General features: G+C 43.2%; 1 protein-coding gene, 1 non-coding gene and 1 pseudogene across 2 annotated transcripts in view; 1 reads left to right on the top strand and 2 right to left on the bottom strand.

Annotated features, from left to right (window-relative positions):
• PPP2R5E (protein phosphatase 2 regulatory subunit B'epsilon) overlaps positions 1-11,218 on the top strand; it is a 187,822-nt gene that overhangs the window by 63,984 nt on the left and 112,620 nt on the right. The gene's annotated exons all lie outside the window — the stretch shown is intronic.
• LOC111726816 lies at positions 6,654-6,784 on the bottom strand. Its single transcript, XR_002774508.1, has one exon.
• On the bottom strand, positions 8,162-9,062 carry LOC100943257 (annotated as a pseudogene).

Genomic DNA, 11,218 nt, shown 5'->3' with positions numbered 1-11,218 from the left:
AGGCTGACTTTAGTATATTAGGATTTCTTTCCTAGAGGGGCTGGCAGCTGCCCTTGACTTTGTGTTGCTATTTCTAGCTTTTGTCATGTTGTGCCCAGAGCTAGGGATCGGCAGGCAGAGTTAGGTAGAGTTTGGCAAAGTGGAGCCTGGTATCTTCTCTGTGGCTGTAAAAGTTTTGTGAAGACCCAACTTCTGTGTTCTGGTAAAGGTCCTGGTAATTTCTCGCTTGGAAGAATGGCTATCACTATTTTGCTAGTAAGTACCCCTTTCTACTTAAATGCGGAAATAAACACATACCATCCTCCTCCCAAGCCAAAAACAATAACAGAAACCCCCCCCCAACAAACAAATACAAAGTACTTGGTGATCAGGAAGAGCCTAAGGTAACTGTTTTATTCTGCATTTCAAGTTTTACTTGACCTGGGCTTGGCATAAGAGAAACTCAACTGGTATGACCGTCCAGTGTGCATTTCCACTGAAGAGGCTGGGAGAGTCTAAAAGAATGTTTTGAGTCATCGGGTCCTTTTAAAATGTCAGATTCTTTCTATGGAATTAATTCAAACCTGTTATAACCCTTTAAAAAATCTTCACAAGAGGCCTGAGAGCCATAATAACATGGAGCGCTGCTTGTTTAGTGAAAGTCTTTGTTAAAAGGCATATTTGTATTTGGCTCCATTTCTTGTATTATCAACTATCATGTAAGAGAGAAATAGGAAGTTTTGAGTCTTTAACTGGAAAGAACAGCTGCTTAGAGCAGAGATTTTGAAGAAGTAAGTTTCTGGCTGGCCAGCGCAATGGCTCACATTTGTAATCCTAGCACTCTGGGAGGCTGAGGTGGGTGGATTGCCTGAGCTCAGGAGTTCAAGACCAGCCTGAGCCAGAGCCAGACCTCATCTCTGAAAAAAAAAAAAAAAAAAGAAAGAAATAGCTGGGTATTGTTGTGGTTGCCTATAGTCCCAGGTACTCAAGAGGCTGAGGCAAGAGAATTGCTTAAGTCCAAGAGTTTGAGGTTGCTGTGAGCTGTGGCAGCACTCTACTGAGGGCGACTCTATCTCAAAAATGCAACAAACAAGGGGCAGTGCCTGTGGCTAAAAAGGGTAGGGTGCTGGCCCCATATGCCAGAGGTGGCGGGTTCAAACCCAGCCCCGGCAAAAAAAAAAAAAAACAACAAAAAAAAACCCCAACAAAAAACCAACAAACATACATCCTCAAACTAAAACAATTAAATATAAAAAAATTCAAGAGAAATTTTAAAAAAGAGAAATTTTCCTTTGAATAAGAAGCAAGCTCTCTCATGGAAAAGAAGTCATATTCTTTTTTTTTTCCTCCCTTTTCCATGGCAATTTAAGTTTAGACTAAACACATGAAGTGTATATGAAGGGTTAAAAAAATCAGTGTGCTGTTGAAGATAAACCTGTGATTCTTGTTAAGCGGTAATTAGCTGTAAGTCTGTTATTGACAGCAGAGAATGATGGGGCTTCTTTTATGACCACAAAGTGAGAAGTTCTGCTTTATTCCAGGTCTGAGGGAATGGGAAGTTCTCCCCTTTGTGTTTTTGCTGTCTTTGTTCTCTTTTTCTCTTTCATTGTCTTAGTTTAAATATGATGCAAATGAGAGCCACATAAGTAATTTATCGTATTTTATGGAGACAGAGTCTCACTTTGTCATCCTCAGTAGAGTGCAGTGGTATCACAGCTCACAGCAACCTCAAACTCTTGGGCTCAATCAGTTCTCTTACCTCAGCCTTCCAAGTAGTTGGGACTACAAGTGCCCACCACAATGCCTGGCTGTTTTTTGAGATGAGGTTTTACTCTGGCTCAGGCTGGTCTTGAACCCGTGAGCTCAAGCAGTCTACCTGCATCAGCCTCCCAAGTGCTGGAATTATAGGTGTGAGCCACCTCACCCAACCTATACAGTTTTTACTTTCCAAATGTTCTTCAGTGAACCTGTACTATTTTTATAATCAGTAATAAACTGCCTCTCCCCCAAATTAAAACAAACTAAACAAGAACAAAAAACACAAACTACTGTTAGTTACAGAAAAGTGAAGAGCATGGAAGACTTGGATTCTGATTCCGCTTCTGTAATTAACCATCTGTGTGATTTTGGGTTAGTCATTTGACCTCTCCGGGTTTCTGTTTTTTCATCTATGAAATGAGAAATTAAATTATTCAGGTTCTGGGCAGCACCTGTGGCTCAGTGGGTAGGGCGCCGGCCCTATATACTGAGAGTGGCAGGTTCAAACCCGCCCCAGCCAAACTGCAACAAAAAAATAGCCAGGTGTTGTGGTGGGCACCTGTTGTCCCAGCTACTTGGGAGGCTGAGGCAGGAGAATGGGCTAAGCCCAGGAATTGGAGGTTGCTGTGAGCTGTGACACCATGGCACTCTACTGAGGGCGATAAAGTGAGACTCTGTCTCTGTTTAAAAAAAACATTAGGTTCTTTAGGTCTTTTTGGTCATATAGTAATACAGTTCCAGGATAGCTTACATAAAAACCTTTTGGGGAAGTTTGTAGAAGGAATGAAGAAGAGAGTGTGAGAACTTCTGAAATCACTGACCAAAGGGTCTCTGTGAAATGCCTGCTAAGTGGCAGGCAGGGCCCTCTGGTTGTAATGCAAGTAGGAGAAAGGGGTTAGGAATAGATGGGGGCGAAAAGAAGGAGTGAAACAAAGAGATGGGAATGGTAATGGAACTAGAATATTTATGTAACACTGCATAATTTACACGATGCTTCCCTGTTTTGTATCTCATTTAATGCCTTGTAATATTTTGAGACACGGGGGCGAGTATAAGGAAGTAGTTGAGATAAATAAGGAAGAGGAAATTATTATACAAAACCTTGAGGGTATTGTAATTAAAGTAGTTGGAATAATCTGAGGAAAGACTATTTGGGCTGAATCTGAGAGGATAATTAAGAAAAAAGGATTGTGTTGAGATGACTAATAAGAGGATGGAATCCTAAAATTAAATGTTGAGTTTTAGAAGTAACAGGAAGGATCCTTTGACATAGTAAATAGAGTGTATGCAGTTTAGTTTATCACTGTGTTTATAGATGTTTTAAAAGGTGAAAGACCAATTTGTGAAATAGAAAGGACTAAAATTACAAATTTGTTAAGACCTTCAAAACAAGTGTGTGTGAGAGAGAGAGAGAGGGGAGGGAAAGAGAAAAGGAGACAGGGGAGAGAGAAGTCAGAAGAGGAGGGGGGCGGAGAAAAAAGAGGAGGTTGGGGAGACAGGAGCTGGAACCTGAATGTGACCGGGCACCTGTTGTCCAGGAGGTGCCTTTAGAGCATTTGCATTCACAGATGTTTGTCAAGGTACATACAACCACACAGACAAAAACTAATTAATCCTTAATGTATTACTGAAAATGAAAATGCCTGTGGACTTTTATGTTTTTTTGATGCCTGAAAAACATCATGGGCAGGCATGGTACTCAGGCCTGTTCTACCGTTATAGTCTCAGGGGAGACTATACTTGGGAGGCTGGGGGAGGTGGAGGCAGGAGGATAGCTCGAGGCCAGGTGTTGAGGGCCAGTCTTGGGTGCGGCTCAAAAACACAAAAAACATGGAAGAGACCATTCACATTTCTCAGTTGTTATTGTTGCCATTATTTTTTTTTGGTGAGTGTAGGAGTATCAGTTCTTCTATGAACCAGAGAGCTATCAGGCTGAAATTATGCAAAAGAAATGGACTCTTCATTTGGATAGAACATTTACTTGTGTAAAAGCAAGGCAGATAAAAAAGCTATTTAAAGAAATGACTGTGGAGTTTGGATGTATTAGTTGCTTCAGGGGTGTTTTTCTTTGCTGTTAAAGTGCTGAAAAGCCATTCAATTTTATGTATTTATTTTCCATTTTATTGTTATTATTTTTGAGACAGAATCGTGCTCTGTTGCCCAAGCTGGAATGCAGTGGTATCGTCATAGCTTACTGCAGCCTCACACTCCTGCGTTTAAGTGATCCTTCTGGCTTAGCTACCCAAGTAGCTGGGAGTATAGGGCCTTGCCACCGTGCCAGCTAATTTTTCTGTTTTTTTGTAGAGATGGGAGGGTCTTAACTGTATTGCACAGGCTGGTCTGGAACACCTGGCCTTAAGCAGTCCTCTTGCCCCTACCTCCCAAAGTGCTGGGATTATAGGCCTGAACCACTGCCCGTGGCCCAGTCTTTTTTTTTTTGAGACAGAGCCTCAAGCTGTCCCCCTGGGTAGAGTGCCGTGGCATTACAGCTCACAGCAACCTCCAACTCCTGGGCTCAAGCGAGTCTCCTGCCTCCGCCTCCCAAGTAGCTGGGACCACAGGCGCCCGCCACAACGCCCGGCTATTTTTTGGTTGCAGCCATCATTGTTGTTTTGGTGGGTCCGGGCTGGGAATTCGAACCCGCCACCTTAGGTGTACGTGGCTGGCGCCTTAGCCAGTTGAGCTATAGGCGCCAAGCCCCCGTGGCCCAGTCTTATAAGGAGAAGTGTCACACTGTTTCCTGACACAGAGATGCTGTCTACAGTGCAGCCTCTGAAGAAAGACAACCAAGCTGGATGAGTTTGCTGTGGATAGTTGGTTTTGCTGCTTAGGATTCCTGCAAATTTAAAATAAATTATTGGCATACATGTTTTCATTGTGAATTATTGAAATATTAGGCCATCACAGTTGAACTTTGTGGAGAGGTGTTTTTCAGCCTCTCCATATCTTTGACTAGCTTGAGGAGATTGTGAAAGACTTTGAAAATATACTTGGTCTGGATTTGGAATTTGTTATGTCTGACCTTCCTCGTCTTTTGAGAAGGTTCTGATTATTTGTCTTTGGTTTGAATTGTAACACTGTTTCTTGTGGTTCTAAAAATTATCTGTTATAGCCTCATTCTTAAGAAGCTGCTTTCTTGCTTTGGGGTATTTGTGGGTGTTTGACTCAGTGCGGGCTTGAGACAGATGAAACAAAAGAAAGGTACTATAATACAGGCAAGTTCTTTCTGTAAAAGGGAGGTTAGAAGTGCTTGATGCTCTTTTTTAACTTGATGTAATTCTCTGTGTGTGTTTGCGAGGGGAGGGAGAGATCATACCCATGCTGATGTCTCAAACCAGACTTGGATTTCTAGCTGCGCCTGGTGCCGCCTTCCAGAGTCACTTCAGATTTAGACCCCTTCTTTTGGCTTCTCCCCATTTTAGGGAGAGGCCTCGTTATCGGCTTCGTGGCCTGAGCTTCATTCCTTTGGTCTCTGAGTCTTCCTCAGCAGCTTTGTGAGTATGCCTTGTTGTCCTCCTGTCCTGTCGTGAGTTCTAGCAGCTCTTTGCTTGGGTCTGGCCCTGTGTGGAGCCGCCGTTCACGGAGCTGCCTGAGGAGCTGGTAGAGCGCCGCCTCCTGAGTTCGCTGGGCTGTGCCTCTGGGCCCCTCTGGGTCCCTCTGTGCCCGCTAGGCCTGCTTCCTCTTGTGCTTTTGGCTGACATCTTTCGCTCTCTCAAGTTGGCTCACATCACCTCTTCTTCAAAACTAAGTTATCTCTTCTTCCTTCCCACTGAGCCTTAATATATTATAATTAAGTTTATTTATCTTTTATTGCCTATTTAGTTATCTTTTATTACCTATTTTCTTCACAGATCTGTGAACTCACCCTATTTAAAAGTTGGGCCCCACCCGCATTTCTCTCACTTGCTCTGCCTTTTCACTTTCCTGTTGTACAACGTGCTGTAGAGGGTTCCGATTGAGAGTGCCTATTACCCGTCTCCTCACCCCTGCTAGGACATAACTCTACCAGGTCAGAGATCTTTGTCTCTTTGTCACTGCTGCATGCTTAGTACCTACAACAGTGTCTGATCCCAGGGTAGAATGCTGTGGCGTCACAGCTCACAGCAACCTCCAACTCCTGAGCTTAGGCCATTCTCTTGCCTCAGCCTCCTGAGTAGCTGGGACTCCAGGCGCCCGCCACAGTGCCCAGCTATTTTTGTTGCGCTTTGGCTGGGGCCAAGTTGGAACCCGCACCCTCAGCCTATGGGGCTGGCGCCCTACCCACCTAGTCACAGGCGCTGCCCTGGGTATATCTTACTATTTATATAGCAAAAAGAAATGAAATGAAGCAAAAATTCTCTCTAGAAAGTGTAAACATATATGCATTCAGATGTAAGGACCATTGTTTTTTGGTGCCATTTACACCATTAGTCTTAGTGCTATTAACAAAATAAGGCATTCTCTTAGATTGAGCCAGATGAAATTGCCAGTATTTGGCCTTTTGACCTATAAAATTGGCAGTTAGTTTCGTGTGCTTAACTGAATCTTTGTATGTATTGTTTTTCTCTCCTCATCAGTTTCATTTTACTAATTGGGACTTGGCTCATGGCTGGGATGGGGGTTATTTTCAGCCTCTTCCGTTGCCACAGACTATCCTTTAGTTTAAGGTTTGGCAAAAAGAATTTTAACTTTGGGGTCACTACAGCGCTGGGTGTTATGTAGGCTGAATTAAACAGGTAGCCACTCCTCTTATTGTACCAAAAATTTAAGTTCGTTTGTTCAGTGTCTTTGTTCCAAGTGTGGGCAAGTTAGCCAGTCACTCTATAGAGTTAGGTGCTAAGTGATAGAACAGAATGTTGAGGGATGACAGACAGGTGAACTTTCTGAGTAGTATCTGAGAAACTGACTTAATTTGCTAATTTTTATTTTTTAACTACAAAGGTCTGAGGTAGGAGAATAAGGCTGCCCCACTCGCAGCAGTCACGAGGTGATCCTGGAGGGCTGTTCTTGGCGTTTAGCCTTAGTGGAGGAGGAAACGGACCCCCCACAATTCCATGGAAGAGTGGCCTTAGAAGTTGACTTTTACAGAAATTAATCTTTCAAAGAGCTCAGGGCATATGAAGTCTGGAAATAATAGACTAGAGACAGATACTGTTCTCAACGTTTTCTTCAGTCAGAAGGAGATTAGGATCTAGAGGAGTTAAGGGATTTAATCTCCTATCAGGGTAGATCAGCAGTTGGAGTCAGATTCTCCTGGATTTTCAGTGTGTGCATCATGCCCTAGACCAGTCATTCTCAAAGTATGCTTTGGGGAGCTCTGAAGGTCCCTGAGACTATTTTTGGAATGATACTAAGTCATTTTACAAGTATGCCTTTTACTCTCCTCTCCTTAGTGTACTGTGTTGTTTTTTTTTTTCCTTCAATACCAAGAGTTTATTTTTTTAAATTTTGGATTAATGAAAAAGTGCCTGCGATTAGGTTACATTGTGTTTGTTAGGAAGAGTCTGAGTTGTATTTGAGTCCTTGGCTGAGGAGGCGTGCCATGTACTCTTAACACTGTGTTCCTGAGCAGCTAGGACCACAGGCGCCTGCCACAATGCGTGGCTCTGTTTTTGTTGTAGTTTGGCCAGGGCTGGGTTCAAACCCTCCACCCTTGGTATATGGGGCCAGCACCCTACCCACTGAGCCACAGTTGCCACCCTTCTTCTCACTTTTGTTTTGGAAAATACAGCTTTTTAAAATTTATTTTTATTTTAATTTTTTTTTTTTTTTTTTTGAGACAGAGCCTCAAGCTGTCCCCCTGGGTAGAGTGCCATGGCATTACAGCTCACAGCAACCTCCAACTCCTGGGCTCAAGCAAGTCTCCTGCCTCTGCCTCCCAAGTAGCTGGGACCACAGGCGCCCGCCACAAGGCCCGGCTATTTTTTTTTTTTTTTGGTTGCAGCCGTCATTGTTGTTTGGCGGGTCCGGGCTGGGGATTCGAACCCGCCACCTTAGGTGTACATGGCTGGCGCCTTAGCTGGTTGAGCCACAGGCGCCGAGCTGAAAATACAGCTTTTAAAAAAATTGAAACTTTAAAAATTTCTTTGAAATATATATATTTTTAAATTTCAATTATTTATTTTTTGAGACAGAGTCTCACTTTGTCACTCTTAGTAGAGTGCTGTGGTATCACAGCTCACAGCAAGCTCGGGCTTTTGGGCTCAAATGATTATCTTGCCTCAGCCTCCCTAGTAGCTGGGACTGCAGCTACAGTGTCCACCACAGCACTGACGGGGGGCTTGCCATAGCTCAGGTTGGTCTCAAACTCGTGAGCTCAAGCAATCCACCTGCTTTGGCCTCCCCAAGTGCTAGGATTACAGGCGTGAGTCACCACACCTGGCCCTGGTTATTATTATTATTTTTTAAAAGACTTAATTTACTTTATTATTCTTGTATAAAAACCTTATGTTGTAGCCACAGCTGGAGTCTGGGTCTTCTGCACAGTCTCTTATGTGGGTCTTGACAAGATGGTCAGTGGATTCTTGGTAAGGAGACTTGGTGAACACTGTTTTTTTTCCAGAGGTCAGGGGTGAGAGAGCTATAGGTCTTGGAAATGGCATCAAAAGTGGCCTTGGCAAAAGAAGTGCTCACAAGTTGGAAAAAAAATAAAAGTGGCTTTGGCAAAGTTGCCCAGAGAGGCAGTCCAGCCCCCGGCTGAAGTGTAGCAGTGTAGCAGTCGTGGATCTCAGCCATCATTAGCAGCTTCTTAGGCACGGGCACTGAGACAATGCGAGTTCCTCTAGGAGCAGGGATGAGACGTACCAGCACAGAGCCACAGCGACCTGTCACCTTGCAAGGATCAGAGTGAGGCTTGCCGATCTTGTTCCTCCAGTAGCCTCTCCGCACTGGGACAATAGAGAGCTTGGCCAGAATGACGGCCCCTCTGGATGGCAGTGGCCGTTTCCTTAACAGGACACTTAACACCCAGACCAATACTGCTGTTGTAGTCTCCAATGGCAACAAACGCCTTGAACCTGGTCTGCTGGCCAGCGCGGGTCTGCTTTTGCACTGGCATAATCTTCAGAACCTCATCCTTGAGAGATGACCCCAGGAAAAAAATCAATAATCTCAGATTCCTTAATGGGCAGGGAGAAGAGATAGATCTCCACAAGGGATTTGATCTTCATGTCCTTGACCAGGAGGCCCAAAATGGTGATGGGCATCCACTCTTTGTCCTCGGCTTTGCCTCCGTGAGCTCCTGGCCTCAAATGCTGCTGCCAAAGCCTCCACGGAAACCACCACGGCCTCCCATTCCAGGGCCCCAGGGCCTCCAGGCCTCCCACTGCACCAGCGTCATCCACCATTTAATGTTTTCGTCGGAGAAGAAGCCACCAGTTAATTTTTAGGGACAGGACCTTGCTCTGTTACTCAGGCTGAAGTACAGTGGTGTGATCATACATCATTATAACCTCAACTCGTGGGCTCAGGCTGTTCTGCCTCAGCTGCCCAGTGTCTGGGATTATAGGGGTAAGCCATTGTTCCATCTTAGGTAAAATATAGTTAAAAAAAATATTTACAGTGATCACGTTTAAAGGATTTGATATTTAAAATTTCTGTTTTAATTTCTAATGTGATAAATACTAATAGATATAACTCACATTAAAAAAGTTCTTTGAGACTCAGTGCCTGTGGCTCAAGTGGCTAAGGCGCCAGCCACATACACCTAAGGTGGTGGGTTCGAATTCAGCCTCGGCCCGCCAAAACAACGATGGCTGCAACCAAAAAATAGCCAGGCGTTGTGGTGGGCACCTGTGGTCCCAGCTACTTAGGAGGCTGAGGCAGGAGACTCACTTGAGCCCAGGAGATGGAGGTTCTGTGAGCTGTGATGCCACAGCACTCTACCCAGGGGGATAGCTTGAGGCTCTGTCTCAAAAAAAAAAAAAAAAGTTCTTTGAGTTTCTCAAAAATTGTGAATGTGAGACCAAAAGTTTGAAAAATGATACCTTAGCTAGAGTTTCCTGGTCTTCAAGTTATGTATGTTACTTTTATATTTTTCATTTTAACAGAAAATAGTAAGAATTTAACGTATTTTTTTCCTAGTTGGGTATTATTTGTTATAAGTTATGAGAGGGTGAGGAACCTGTGGCCTTCTGATTGCAATATTGTTCTTTTATATGCATCAAAGGAGGCAAGAAAAGCTTTATCTTTCTCTATCGCATCCTCTTTAATAAAAGAATTTGTTCTATAAAATTGGATTCAGTCAGAAGGCCCCACTTAAGGACCTAAAAGGCCACACACAGCTTCCCTACCCTGGCGAGTTTGGATAAAGACACCGAGGCAATAGTTGATCAAGGAGGGTCCCAGGTTCTGCTCCAAGTATGCTGGATTCTAGCAGGTATTCACTTCCCTTGAATTGTTCAGCTTCTTTATTGACCTTAACCTTTCTGGGTTTCAATTTTCTCGTTCTCAAAAGAAGAGGTTGGATTTTAGATTGTCCAGGACCAGAAGTTTTCATTGGACATTTACCAAGTCATTTGATAGTAGTCTCAGTGTTTGGTTCTATATGATAGATCTCTACGTTATAAAACGTTTACTCATGGGTGGGCGCCCACAGCACGGTGGTTATGGTGCCGGCTATATGCACCAAGGCTGGCGGGTTCAAACCCGGCTGGGCTGCTAAACAACAATGACAACTGCAAGAAAAAAATAGCTGGGTGTTGTGGTGGGTACCTGTAGTCCCAGTTACTTGGGAGGCTGAGGTAAGAGAATCACTTAAGCCCAAGAGTTTGAGGCTGCTGTGAGCTGTGATGGTACACCACTCTACCGAGGGCTGTGCATAGTGAGACTCTCTCTCTCCAATAAATGAATAAATAAGTAAATACTCACTTTGCCCTTCTTTGGTGTCCTTAGTATTTTAGCAGATGACCAAGTATTAAATGAAACATGTAGTAAATGAAGCTTAGCTATGTTTCTTTATTTCCTCCTTTGAAGGGAATAAACAGCCTCCAGTGAGTATTTGAAGGATCCCAAAGCTGAATCATTGACTCATTTGCCCATGTTTTATTTAGAAGTAGTAGCAGTGGGAATTCATTGTTTCACTTAAGTGGACTTTTGAGTTTGTAATTCCACTGTATAGTTTTATTAAAGAGCTTTTCCAGTAGGAGCCTGCATGAGAGACCCTTAACCTTAAGACCCTGCCTTAAAGTGAGTATTTGCACTTTTTTGGCAGTTAAGTTTAACAGATACTGTATTTCATTTCTCTTTCCCTCTTTTTTCTTCCCATCTCCATTCTCTGTCCCTGATTTTTTTTTCAAAAATAAATCAGTAAAATGATAGAAAAAGACATTTTATTTATTTTTTTATTCAATCATAGCTGTGTACATTAATGCAATCATGGAGTACAATGTGCTGGGTTTATATATAATTTGAAAGAAAAAGACATTTTAATACAAAGATTAAAACAAAACCTTTGTCCAGGTGTATTTAAGTTGGTCATTCTTTCTAAAACCTTTTTTTTTTT

The sequence above is a fragment of the Otolemur garnettii genome, unplaced genomic scaffold (assembly GCF_000181295.1).
Source record: "Otolemur garnettii isolate 467f Iridium unplaced genomic scaffold, OtoGar3 scaffold00081, whole genome shotgun sequence".
In the NCBI taxonomy this organism is placed as follows: Eukaryota; Metazoa; Chordata; class Mammalia; order Primates; family Galagidae; genus Otolemur; species Otolemur garnettii.
The sequence above is the reverse complement of the archived record's forward strand: the minus strand, read 5'-3'. Positions and strand labels throughout refer to the sequence as shown.